Here is a 14,062-nt window from a genome sequence, read left to right as displayed (position 1 = left end):
TCCAGGCTGCATCACATCCAGCCATGATTGGGAGTCCCATAGGACGGTGCATAATTGGCCCAGTGTTGTCCGGGTTTGGCCGTCATTGTAAATAAGAATTTGTACTTAACTGACTTGCCTAGTTAAATAAAGGTTAATTAACTTTAAAAAACTTGATTTGAATAGCCTTGTGGCCAATTCAAATGTTTGGACATGGTTTAGAAAGAAACACACTGGTCTATACAAGGTCCCACAGAGCAGAAACTATACCCTGAAGTCCAAGGCACTGTCCTTAGATATCTGAGATAAAATTGTGATGAGGCATAAATCTGGAGAAGAGTTTAAAAAAATGTCTAGTGTTGAAAGTTTCCATTGTGAAATTAAAAAAATATGGAGCTTCCCACACAGTATGTTGTCTGATGAGGCCAAAACAATGAAATGGAGCCAAATACTGGAAAATCCTTGATGAGAACCTGCTTCAGAGTGCAAAGATTTACGTTACAACAGGACAATGACCCCAAGCATACAGCCAAAGCAACGATGGAATGGCTTCAGAACAAGAATGTGAGTCCTTGAGTGGCCCAGCCAAAATCCCATTGAAAATTTCCCATTGCCTCCCGGGTGGCGCAGTGATCTAAGGCACTGCATCGCAGTGCTAGCTGCAAGTATAAACGCCATTGCCTTTAAACAATTTAAAGGCAATGCAACCAAACACTAATTGAGTGTATGTAAACGTCTGACCCACTGGGAATGTGATGAAAGAAATAAAAGCTGAAATAAATCATTCTCTCTACTATTATTCTGACATTTCACATTCTTAAAATAAAGTGGTGATCCTAACTGACCAAAGACAGGGATTAACTAGGATTAAATGTAAGGAATTGTGAAAAACTGAGTTCAAATGTATTTGGCTAAGGTGTATGTAAACTTCTGACTTTAACTGTAAATGAGATATTTCTGTATTACATTTTCAATAAATTTGCAAACATTTCTAAAAACACGTTTTCACTTAGTTGTTATGGCGTATTCAAATCAAATCAAATTTTATTTGTCACATACACATGGTTAGCAGATGTTAATGCGAGTGTAGCGAAATGCTTGTTTTGTGTGTATTGTGTTTGTGTATTGTGTGTAGATGGGTGAGAGAACAAATATATATTTAATCCATTTAGAATTCAGATTTACACAAAATGCGCAATAAATTAAGGGGTATGAATACACTATAAGCCATTCAGCTCCATGCTAACTAAAAGACTAAACAAGAAACAAAACTTTTTGTTTTTATTTTGAGCATGTTAATGATATCTGTAATCAAGCCAATTATAGAGATCCTTATTAAAAAACTGGGTATGCTTCATCGTTTGGACATGAAATACTGCAGTTGAATGTGCCCCTTTGATAGTGTACGGATTATTTAGTTAAAGTTACATCTCAAACATAATGTGTCCCCACAAGTGAGATATTTGTGTAATACGTATGTTATTACATAAATAATAAGTGTGTAATAACAATGCATCATTGTTCTCCTGTCACCGACAGGATTCATTTCCAGGTCAACCTTTATGAAGGCTCCAATCCTCCATCTGTCAGAAGTATGTCTCCTTTCAACCACCTTCTCTTGGCAGGAACAGGAAGGGAAGTGGCCAGAAATATCATGTAAGACCTTTCTACAGAATGACATTTCCTTGTGAATCTCACAAATGACACATTCTCTAATCTTTGTGGTCTAAGGTAACTTCAAGTGAGTCTCTCATAGTTCTTTATAGCCACCATTTAGCAAAGTGCATAGCTAAGTCCAGTGACGACATCTGCACTCCTTGTTGTTGATATTCACGGTGCGTAAAAAGGTAAACACGGGAGAATAAATAGCTATGAATAAAATCATGTAAAATAGTTATCCAAGGTTAAGGATCTCTTTCAGAGGAAGTACAGTAGGTGACCTTCCACAATATTTTCATATCATCATTATGCTCCTCCTTCACACTTGGTTTCTGTGTGTTTGGTGGCAAATATAAATATACCAGATAGCATCAATGGAGATCTAATAGCCTTCAGTGATCTGCCTATAAAGCTGGTAGGCCTAAATAATAAAAGTACTTCCACATTTTTGTATCCAGGAGGTTTATGTTGATGGACATCTAAAATAAAATATAAATGATACAATACCAGTGCCATGAAATAGATTTTCAGCCATGTCTGATGTATACAGATGTAGGATCTTAATTTACGATGCAGTAAATGTAAAACTTGCAGTGTATTTGAGATTTAAAAAGGCTTCTGACTTGATTTTCTCCTACAACAATTCATTATAATCCACTGAAAATGTCACATTTACCGTTGCTGCAGGATTATTTTCCAGCTGTAGCAAACTGTCTCAAATTAAAATTCGACACCTGTAGGCAGCAGGAGGAAAAGTGCCCTTTTACATTATGAGCTTCAAGAATAATTACAAACAGTGCATTCGGAAAGTATTCAGACCCCTTGATTTTTTTCCACATTTTGTGACATTACGTCCTTATTCTAAAATTGATCAAATAGTTTTTTTTACCCTTATCAATATACATACAATATACATACATATACAATATACATACATACAATACCCCATAATGACAAAGCAAAAACAGGTTTTTATACATTTTTGCTAATGTTCTTAAAAATAAAAACTGAAATATCACATTTACAAAAATATTCAGACCCTTTACTCAGTACTTTGTTGAAGCACCTTTGGCAGCAATTACAGACTCGAGTCGTCTTGGGTATGATTCTACAAGCTTTTCACACCTGTATTAGGGAGTTTCTCACATTCTTCTCTGCAGATCCTCTCAAGCTCTGTCAGATTGAATGGGGAGTGTCACTGCACAGCTATTTTCAGATCTCTCCAGAGACGTTCAAGTCCAGGCTCTGGCTGGGCCACTCAAGGACATTCAGAGACTTGTCCCGAAGCCACTCCTGCTTTGTCTTGGCTGTGTGCTTAGGGTTGTTGTCCTGGTGGAAGGTGAACCGTCGCCCCAGTCTGTGGTTCTGAGTGCTCTGGAGCAGGTTTTCATCAAGGATCTCCCTGTACTTTTCTCCGTTCATCTTTGCCTCAATCCTGACTAGTCTACCAGTCCCTGCCGCTGAAAAACATCCTGGATGGTGCCTCCAGACGTGACGCATGGCATTCAGGCCAAATAGTTCAATCTTGGTTTCATCAGACCAGAGAATCTCCAGTTCTCTAGTTTTTGTTTTCTAAGCCTGCCTGCCGTTCTGTCCCTAATTGACTCTGCCTTGGAATTACGAACCTCTGCCTGCCCTCGACCTGACCTTTGCCTTTAGGTACTTTTTGGCAAACTTTTACTGAGAAGTGGCTTCAGTCTGGCCACTCTACCATAAAATTCTTCCATTTAAGAATGATGGAGCCACTGTGTTCTTGGGGATCTTCAATGCTGCAGATATTTTTTTGTACCCTTCTGCAGATCTGTGCCTCAACACAATCCTGTCTCAGAGCTCTGTGGACAATTCCTTCAACCTCATGGCTTGGTTTTGCTCTGACATGAACTGTCAACTGTGGGACTTTATATAGACATGTGTCTGCCTTTCCAAATCATGTCCAATAAATTGATTTTACCACAGATGGTCTCCAATCAAGTTGTAGAAACATCTCAAGGATGATCAATGGAAACCGGATGCACCTGAGCTCAATTTCGAGTCTCATACCAAAGGGTCTGAATACTTATGTAAATAAGATATTACTGTTATTATTTTTCATGAATTTGCTAAAATTTCAAAAAAACTTATTTGAACTTTGTCATTATGGGGTATTGTGTGGTTGTGTGATTTTTTGTATTTATTTAATCAATTTTAGGATAAGGCTAACGTAACAAAATGGGGAAAAAGTCAAGGGTTCTGTGTCACACCTAGATCTGTTTCACCTGTCTTGTGCTTGTTTCCACCCACTACCAGTTGTCTACCATTTTCCCCCATTATCCCCTGTGTACTTATACCTGCGTTTTCTGTTTGTCTGTTGCCAGTTTGTCTTGTTTTGTCAGTTTTACCAGGGTGCTTCCCGTTTTTCCAGTTCTCTAGTTCTTGTTTTCTAAGCATGCCTGCTGTTCTGTCCCTAATTGACTCTGCCTTGGATTACGAACCTCTGCCTGCCTTCAACCTGACCTTTGCCTGCCCCTTTGTTAATAATAAATATTCTGAGAAACGAACTATCCGCCTCCTGTGTCTGCATCTGGTTCATATCCTGAGTCGTGATAGGTCTGAATACTTTCCGATGGTACTGTACATCTCCATCGTATTTAAAAATATCACACTCAATGGAGGAATTTTGTAAGTAGGTGATACGTACAGTATATATCAAATGTTACTGAAACCCTAAATTCTTTATGGAGAGCAGGTGCTTTCATTTACCACTTCAATGCTGTGATAGATGTAAAATCTCTGTGGTTTACTTACATTGTGAAACACAATACCATCATTCACACTCCCAGAGCAAGATCCTTGGACCACTGACTGTTCACAATGTACTAGATGTTAATGAAGTAAGGCTAGGCATAGATGGTTAGTTTTCAGCAAAGCAGTAGCCACTCCAATGCAGGTTTATCAGTGTAAATGTATTTCAGATATACTGTATACAAACATAATGGAAGGACTTCTTACATCACATTTTGAATATGGCATGGGGTTAGGTGGAGGTGGGGTGTAATTTAACCTCCCATCAAGTTGTTCAAATACTGGAAAAGGCATCTGATAATGAGGCCAATGGGCTACTGCATGCAGGCTTGCCCTTGCCGTGTGGTCGTGGCAGACAACAACAGAACTAAGAAGAAATATCTTTATATTGAAGGACTCCCCATAAACACACACTCACCAGAAATACACACATTGCTTTCACAAAATGGGTTGAATATTTGTGTTGCTGATGTTTCTTCTATGTCATCATATCCAATACAAACTGTGGTCATGCAACAGTACTATATACTAAAACACTGTTGTAGTATTTTAAGTTACTTCAAAATGTTCCTATTTTTGGTAAAAAAGACATAATGGTGAAGGCCTATTTCTTTATTTTTATTCCTGTCTGCACTTTTTCCATCCAAAACAACGAGAGAGATCTAATGAACTGTTTGACCTGTCTCCATGATGGCCCTGCCTGCTGCCTTTATCCAGTCTGCCCATCCACTTCACCCTCTCTCCCATCATCATTCCCCTGGCCTTTCCATGGCACTTGTGCTGCAGATGGTGGGTTAGGTGTAATTGCCAGGACAGCATTCTTGTTTTGACAACTTCTCTGAAGCCGGGTGGGTGTCTCTTATAACAAAATACAGACTTACCTATCATCAGAAAAATGTCAGGCGGCCCTTTTCCAAGTCACTCAAAGGAGGATCAGGTTCCCTCGCACTATGCAACCCATTAGCTCAGAATAGAACTGTCCACAGCACCAGTAAATGATCCCCTTTGTTGACTAAAACAATGATGCTGATAAGTGACAAACTGTGCGTGTGGCTCCAAATATAACAGTGTGTAGAGTTAAGTTGGCTGAGGGAGAATGTTGTGAAAGACAACACATGATGGTGTTCTGTTATCAACCATATCACTCTCAAAGGAGATAAACACTTGAATCATTCAATATCAACACAGTCTACATGAGGACCGCCAAGTGAGGAGAGAGCTTTTGAGCCTGAGTGCTCAAGATATAAAAATGAGCAGTGATGTTATTTGGTCAAGAGAAAAATAACATGTCAACCATTGCAAACAGTATTGCAGGATCAATATAAAAGTATTTTGTGTAAACAAATCACAAATATAGAAAGTAGAAATATGATCCCCACTGGTGGACTAACACTAATTATGTATTATGTTTACAAACACATGCATTCCATTGTCTTTCTCCCTCTATGACTTGTCACCCATTCCCCTTCATCCATAGAGAGCAGTTATCCACCCCCCTACCTCTACTCCCCGAGCAATCCAGTACCACTTCACAACACCAACGCCCCACCCTACTACCGCAACTACTGACGGCCTTCCATTGGCTAGCCCCAAGGCACGGAGCAGCATATCTGTAGCCAATCTTGACGTGCTAAACTAGGGCGCTGAGGGGGCTAGAGGGGGCTAAAGTGAGAGGAGAGAGGGAGGAAAGGAGCGAGGGAGGAAAGGATAGAGAGGACGAAAAGGGTCTGTTTGGTGATTTGGTGCTTATAGCTGCATTCCCCTTGCCTCCCTCTCTCCCATTCCTCACTGGAAAAGTGAAAGATCAATAAATCATCATTATGCATTTCATCTCCTAAATGAACAAACCTTTTCAACCCATCATGATCATCAGATCATTTCACCACAATGTTATTATAGTGTTATAACAATGGTGTAATAGCATTTTGATATTCTCTAATCAATAATGTGTTTGCCTTTAATCACTCAAAGTCTAAACTAGTCTCTCGGTCTTGACACAGACCATGCATGGAGCAGTGAGCTGCCTGATTGTTAACAAACGCAGAAGCATGACGGCAATAAGAATGTGGAATTTGACTTCTCAGCTTCACAACTCAATCCAACACAGGGTTGCAGTGTTGCCTAGTAACGATGGCACACAACTGATCTTATCTATGTGGTCATAAAAATGTATGAAGACCCTCTTTCCTCCCCACCTCTATGTTTATTTATCTCCTCCTCTCAGAGCACAATCACCAGCACACAGCCAGGGGGCAAGCACACTCTGCACTCTCTTACCCCGGCTAAGGCAGCAGCAGGGTGGGTGTTTCTGCCTGGAAGCGCCCTTCTTTCATTATAGAAGGATATCTGAACCAGAAAACAGCCACACAACACATACAGCACTGGTGGGCGGGAGATAGTGGAGATGCAGATTGCATGCCATGAAATTAATAGATAGCAGTAGCACAGAGGGACAGAGCGAACCACAACAGACATTTAAAGATGAATTAACCAAACTTAACCAATTTGTTGTGGAACATAGACCTACAGATAGTCAACAAAGTGTATCTGATCTCTCACTCTCTTGGCCACAAAACTCAGTATCATGCCTCTGATTGTCTACTGTACGTGACCTTGGAGATATTAACTCATCCTGGGAGCTCTTTGGAGTTACTCTTTCTTCCCCAGGGGCTCCATACTATACTTTAAACACCATGCCATGAAAACTACTCTGCTCTGCCACCAACCACCAGCCTCCCTTCCTGCTGCTACCATAGGAACATCTGTGTTGTGCTGCTGTGAGCATCTGGCGGGCACCATGCTAACACAGATGGTGTGTGTGTGTGTGTGTGTGTGTGTGTGTGTGTGTGTGTGTGTGTGTGTGTGTGTGTGTGTGTGTGTGTGTGTGTGTGTGTGTGTGTGTGTGTGTGTGTGTGTGTGTGTGTGTGTGTGTGTGTGTAATACTGCAAACGGTGAGTAAGGGTAGTGTCTGCCGTGGGGGCTAAGAGCAGGAGGTGGCAGGGATCCTGACTCCTACAGGGACTGCTTTGCTGCTATATCCTACTATGTATCATATGTATCCACAGTAATTCCCATTTTAAGGGTCAATGAGTGACCGGTTGCATCACCGCCTGGTATGGCAACTGCTCGGCAACTGACCGTAAGGCGCTACAGAGGGTAGTGTGTACGGCCCAGTACATCACTGGCGCCAAGCTTCCTGCCATCCGGGACCTATATAATAGACAGTGTCAGAGGAAAGCCCATAAAATCGTCTGTTTTCTCTGCTCCCGCACGGCAAGCGGTACCGGAGCGCCACGTCTAGGACGAAAAGGCTCCTTAACAGCTTCTACCCCCAAGCCACAAGACTGCTAAACAATTAATTAAATAGCCACTACCCCCTCCATTTGTTTTCTACACTGCTGCTACTCTCTGTTTATTATCTATGTATAGTCACTTCACCCCTATCTACATGTATAAATTACCTCAACTAACCTTTACCCCCACACACTGACTCGGTACCCCTTGTATATAGCCTTGTTATTGTTATTTTATTGTGTTACTTTTTATTATTTTTTAACTTTAGTTTATATGCTAAATATTTTAACTCTTCTTGAACTGCACTGTTGGTTAAGGGCTTGTAAGTACGCATTTCACGGTAAAGTCTACACTTGTTGTATTCGGCGCATGTGACAAATAAAGTTTGATTTGATTTGACTACAGACTTTCTGATCTCCACAAAAATCTGAAGCAGAGTAGCTAGGCTAAGAATCTCTATACAAACAATGCTATTGCCTGCCCAATAAAAACACCCAGGCAAGCAGGGTGATGGTAGAAAATGAGATTTTCAGAACAAACATGTGGCCAGGTCATTACGCTCCATCCCCTTTAATCCCAGCTTGTCCAGCTCTTTCCTGGCTGTAATTACACAGTATCCAATGTCACATGGAAATGCCAACAGATGCACAGCGTCTAAGACGAGCATTATGTACTTAGAGATGTCCCAGTCATTATGCCTGTTGTACAAGGCATGCTGATTACACCATTGTAGTGCTCTGGCTAAGGCAATAGGGCAAGGTGGATGGACGGAAGGACAGGAATGCATAACCGGTGGACAATTATGTGAAGCCATTTCAGAGGATGCGCTGCATCCATAATGTCAACTGTGGTCATAATGAGAGTGAAAAACGCCAACAATGTCTAGTTATTTCACAGATCTCCTCATTGCAGTCTGAGCATGCAATGCACACAACTGCTACAGCTAATACTGTATTATACAATCACGATGTGTGCAATCAAAATATATAGTCTGAGCCAAAAAAGTTCTCATCATATGTTTACATTGTACCAGAATTGTAATGTGTTAGGCTGTGAAATCTCATCTCATCTAGACATATGTGTATATATAAACTCTAGAAGTTGACATGTATGAAGGGGGTAACTTGAAGGAAGAGTTGTTTTTCTTTCTCTGTGTGGTCATCTCTCTGGTGTCTCATCAGAGCTCTGTGAGCTCTGTGAGGATTAGGAACCAATGTTCCTCCGAAGAAGCTTTGCACAGCACTGTGAGGCTGTTTACTAATCTGACTAATTTGCTCACCAGTATGTCACAGTGCCTCCAGCTCACATGGGAGAAAGGTAATGGCCAGGAGTGCCCTCTTCTGGTCATTGGTGGAGCAGCATTAAGGGATTCGTTTAACACCCTGGGCACACCGGGTTTTGACTAGGTGAGATACAGCTTTTGTCAGATTTTACTTTTCGTAGCAGGTTAGGAGAACCTAAGCAGGAGATTAGGTGAATTACAAAGAAGGTTAGGTTAATTATGTTACGGTTGCAGTAATAAGTAGGATTCTGTGTTTTCACATGCAAAAGTGATTGGTTTTAATAAAAATCCTTTCTGTCTTCCCAATGAAAACTAGTTTGAAAATTTGAACATATATTTTATGGAAAAGAGATGCACCATACTGCATTGATGACAACATGACAGAGCGACGCAGATTCCGTAAACCATTCCGTTTTAGCAGAGCTCACCTCACTCACCGGCTTCTGGGGCAGCTTAATCGAATCCCCTCAACCTGTGCAAGGAAGAGTTTAAAGATATCTTTGTTCTGATTGGCCCATTGAGGCCCTGCACAAAGACACGCACAGTCAAAATGATGAATGACCATAAAGCTGCTATGAGTTTATGATAATAATGTCTTTACAGGAAGTTAAGAAGGATAGGATGCACAACAAGGAAACATAATACCAATATTCCAGCTGAGCCAGAGAAAATTCAATTCAGTTAAATTCTTTCCCCCAAAAAAACAGTAAATCCACAAAAACTGGAATTATAATAAAATAGGAAATATTGTATCAATCTGATACAGTACAGTACACTCACCACTCCTTTGTGATGATAGGAAGTCCTTGAGAGACATGTGAGAGAAGTTCAGTAATTCCCTATTTCTTAGCAAATTATTAAACCATTTTTTACAGCATAATTACTGAACTATTTTGTTTCCAAACAAACATTGTATTCATTGTTCTCATACCACAGCCATTTTGCTTTGTTATTCCTACTCACATGACGCCATAAAGTGGCAGGTATAATTTTGGTCAATCAACAGAATTTCAAACTGGCATTTAAATCATGGCATGAAGCATGGTATACACATGTACACATTTAATTTTTTTAAACCTAGGAACACATGCCTAACCTTTCTTTCTGTTTAATTTCATTCCACATTTAATGTGGAGATGTTGTAACTCTGATGAATTGTTGACTTGCAGACTGCCTGGAATACATTTCTTGACTTAAAAGGCAGAGGCCAAAGGAAAGCATTGATGCTAACATTATGTACAGTTTAAATACAGGAACATCAGGTGTTATATAAATGGTGATATCCATAGTAGGTACCATTTCATTGTGTCATGTGAGGCCCTACAGTGCATGCAGCCGTGTTGCTATGGAGCAGCTTGGTAAATGCTTTTCCCTGGCGATTAAAACTCTATCAGCTCCGCTGTAGGCTGTGGAAGTTCACTGAGGACATGTGACATTGGAACTGTCTTAGCCCAAGTGGAACTCATTGGGGTTGTGAAGAGAGACAGTGCCTGTCTCTGTGCTGCTTTTAGAGAATAAAGTGTGGTGATGTGGTGTGTCATATTGATCCTTCTGACCAATAGGGTCTCTCTCCCTCCACTTGTGGTGACAGAGACGGACTGGACAGTTTGCAGTTTGCTGGTCATCCACACCATATTGGTCAAGTGAGTGAGACAGGGCCTAAAGGGAATCCACCTTAATGACACTTAATGACACTGGAGCAGGTAGTTGGGTCAATTTTATGCAATCATATGGATCAGCAGTTGTTGCCTGAGGTAGGACGAGGAGGGCAAGGGTCAAATCAGAACACGATGCAAATAGGACAATAACACCTCTCTGCACATGGGTCATTGTGTGGCAAACTTCTGTTTCACCATTGAAGAATACAAAATAATTTCCATGTTATTCTTCCATTTACAATATAAGCTCATGTATGCCTATTTATTTTGTATCTTACAAAAAGTCCTAAATTAAAAATATTTCCTCTAGCTAAAGACTAGCCATACAGCACACAAATCACTTTTAAAGGGCCAATGCTGCCAATTTATCTCAATATCAAATCATTTCCGGGTAACAATTAAGTACCTCACTGTGATTGTTTTTTATTAAAATGGTACTGTAAAACATTTAAAAATGTTAACCCTCACAAGGCTGCTGGCCCAGACAGCATCCCTAGCTCAGAGCATGCGCAGATCAGCTGGTTGGTGTGTTTACTGACATATTTAATCGCTCCCTATCCCAGTCTGTTGTCCCCATATGCTTCAAGATGGCTACCGTTTCTCCTGTACCCAAGAAGCACTCACTTTTGTCATCATGAAGTGCTTTGAGAGGCTAGTCAAGGATCATATCACCGCCACCTTACCGGCCACCCTAGACCCACTTCGGTTTGTATAACGCCTCAACAGGTCCACAGATGAAGCAATCGCCATCACATTGTACGCTGCCCTATCCCATCTGGACAAAAATAATACCTACAGTGCCTTGCAAATGTATTAATCCCCCTTGGCGTTTTTCCTATTTTGTTGCATTACAACCTGTAATATAAATTGATTTTTATTTGGATTTCATGTAATGGACATACACAAAATAGTACAAATTGGTGAAGTGAAACTAAAAAATATGTAAACGGAAAAGTGGTGCGTGCATATTCACCCCCTTTGCTATGAAGCCCCTTAAATAAGATCTGGTGCAACTAATTACCTTCAGAAGTCACATGATTAGTTAAATAAAGTCCACCTGTGTGCAATCTAAGTGTCCCATGATCGGTCACATGATGTCAGTATATATACATACACCTGTTCTGAAAGGCCCCAGAGTCTGCAACACCACTAAGCAAAGGGGTACCACAAAGCAAGTGGCACCATGAAGACCAAGGAGCTCTCCAAACAGGTCAGGGAGACAGTTGTGGAGAAGTACAGATCAGGGTTGGGTTATAAAAAAATATTCAAAACTTTGAACATCCCACGGAGCACCATTAAATCCACTATTAAAAACAACAAACCTGTCAAGAGAGGGCCTCCCACCAAAACTCACGGACCCGGCAAGGAGTGATTTAATCAGAGAGGCAACAAAGAGACCAATTATAACCCTAAAGGAGCTGCAAAGCTCCACAGCGGAGATTGGACTTTCTGTCCATAGGACCACTTTAAGCCGTGCACTCCACAGAGCTGGGCTGTATAGAAGAGTGGCCAGGAAAAAGACATTGCTCAAAGAAAAAAATAAGCAAACACGTTTGGTGTTCACCAAAAGGCATGTGGAAGACTCCTCAAACATATGGAAGAAGGTACTCTGGTTAGATGAGACTAAAATTTAGCTTTTTGGCCATCAAGGTAAATGCTATGTCTGGTGCAAACCCAACACCTCTCATCACCCCGAGAATAACATTCCCACAGTGAAGCATGGTGGTGGCAGCATCATGCTGTGGGGATGTTTTTTATCGGCAGCGACTGAGAAACTGGTCAGAATTGAAGTAATGATGGATGGTGCTAAATACAGGGAAATACTTGAGGGAAACCTGTTTCAGTCTTCCAGAGATTCACCTTCCAGCAGGACAATGAGGCGGCAGGTAGCCTAGTAGTTAGAGCATTGGGCCAGTAACCAAAAGGTTGCTAGATTGAATCCCCGAGCTGACAAGGTAAAGATCTGTTGTTCTGCCCCTGAACAAGGCAGTTAACCCACTGTTCCTAGGCTGTCATTGTAAATAGGAATTTGTTCTTAACTGACTTGCCTAGTTATATAATAAATTAATTTAAAAAATGACCCTAAGATACTACTAAAGCAACACTCGCGTGGTATAAGGAGAAACATTTAAATGTCTTGGAATGGCCTCGTCAAAGCCCAGACCTCAATCCAATCGAGAATCTGTGGTATGATTTAAAGATTGCTGTACACCAGTGGAGCCCATCCAACTTGAAGGAGCTGGAGCAGTTTTGCCTTGAAGAATGGGCAAAAATCCCAGTGGCTAGATGTGCCAAACTTAAAGAGACATACCCCAAGAGACTTGCAGCTGTAATTGCTGCAAAAGGTGATTCTGTATTGAAAAAGTATTGACTTTGGGAGGTGAATAGTTATGCATGCTCAAGTTTTTAAAATCTTATTTATTGTTCATTCCACAATAAAACAAAAAAATGTTGCATCTTCAAAGTGGTAGGCATGTTGTGTAAATCAAAATGATACAACCCCCCCCCCAAAATTCCAGATTGTAAGGTAACAAAATAGGAAAAATGCCAAGGGGGTGAATACTTTCGCAAGCCACTGTATGTAAGAATGCTGTTCATTGACTACAGCTCAGCATTCAACACCATAATACCCTCCAAGCTCATCATCAAGCTGGAGGCCCTGGGTCTCAACCCCTCCCTGTGCAACTGGGTCCTGGTCTTTCTGACGGGCCACCCCCAGGTGGTGAAGGTAGGAAACAACATCTCCACTTCGCTGGCCCTCAACACTGGGGTCCCACAAGGGTGTGGGCTCAGCCCTCTCCTGTACTCCCTGTTCACCCACGACTGCGTGGCCATGCACGCCTCCAACTCAATCATCAAGTTTGCAGATGACACAACAGTAGTGGGCTTGATCACCAACAAAGACGAGACAGCCTACAGGGAGGAGGTGAGGGCACTGGTGTGGTGTCAGGAAAACAACCTCTCACTTAACGTCAACAAAACAAAGGAGATGATCGTGGACTTCTGGAAACAGCAGAGGGAGCACCCCCTTATCCACATCGAAGGGATAGCAGTGGAGAAGGTGTAAAGTTGCAAGTTCCTGGGCGTACACATCACAGACAAACTGAAATGTGTGGACAGTCTGGTGAAGAAGGCGCCACACTGCCTCTTTAACCTCACGAGGCTGAAGAAATGTTGGCTTGTCACCCAAACCCTGACAAACCTTTACAGATGCACAATCGAGAGTATCCTGTCGGGCTGTATCACAGCCTGGTACGGCAACTGCACCACCCTCAACCGCAAGGCTCTCCAGAGGGTGGTGCTGTCTGCACAATGCATCACCGGGAGCAAACTACCTGCCCTCCATGACACCTACACCACCCGATGTCACAGGAAGGCCAAAAAGATCATCAAGAACAACAACCACCCG

This window comes from Oncorhynchus clarkii, chromosome 27, assembly GCF_045791955.1.
Source record: "Oncorhynchus clarkii lewisi isolate Uvic-CL-2024 chromosome 27, UVic_Ocla_1.0, whole genome shotgun sequence".
NCBI classification, from domain to species: Eukaryota; Metazoa; Chordata; class Actinopteri; order Salmoniformes; family Salmonidae; genus Oncorhynchus; species Oncorhynchus clarkii.
This window is presented reverse-complemented; position numbering follows the sequence as displayed.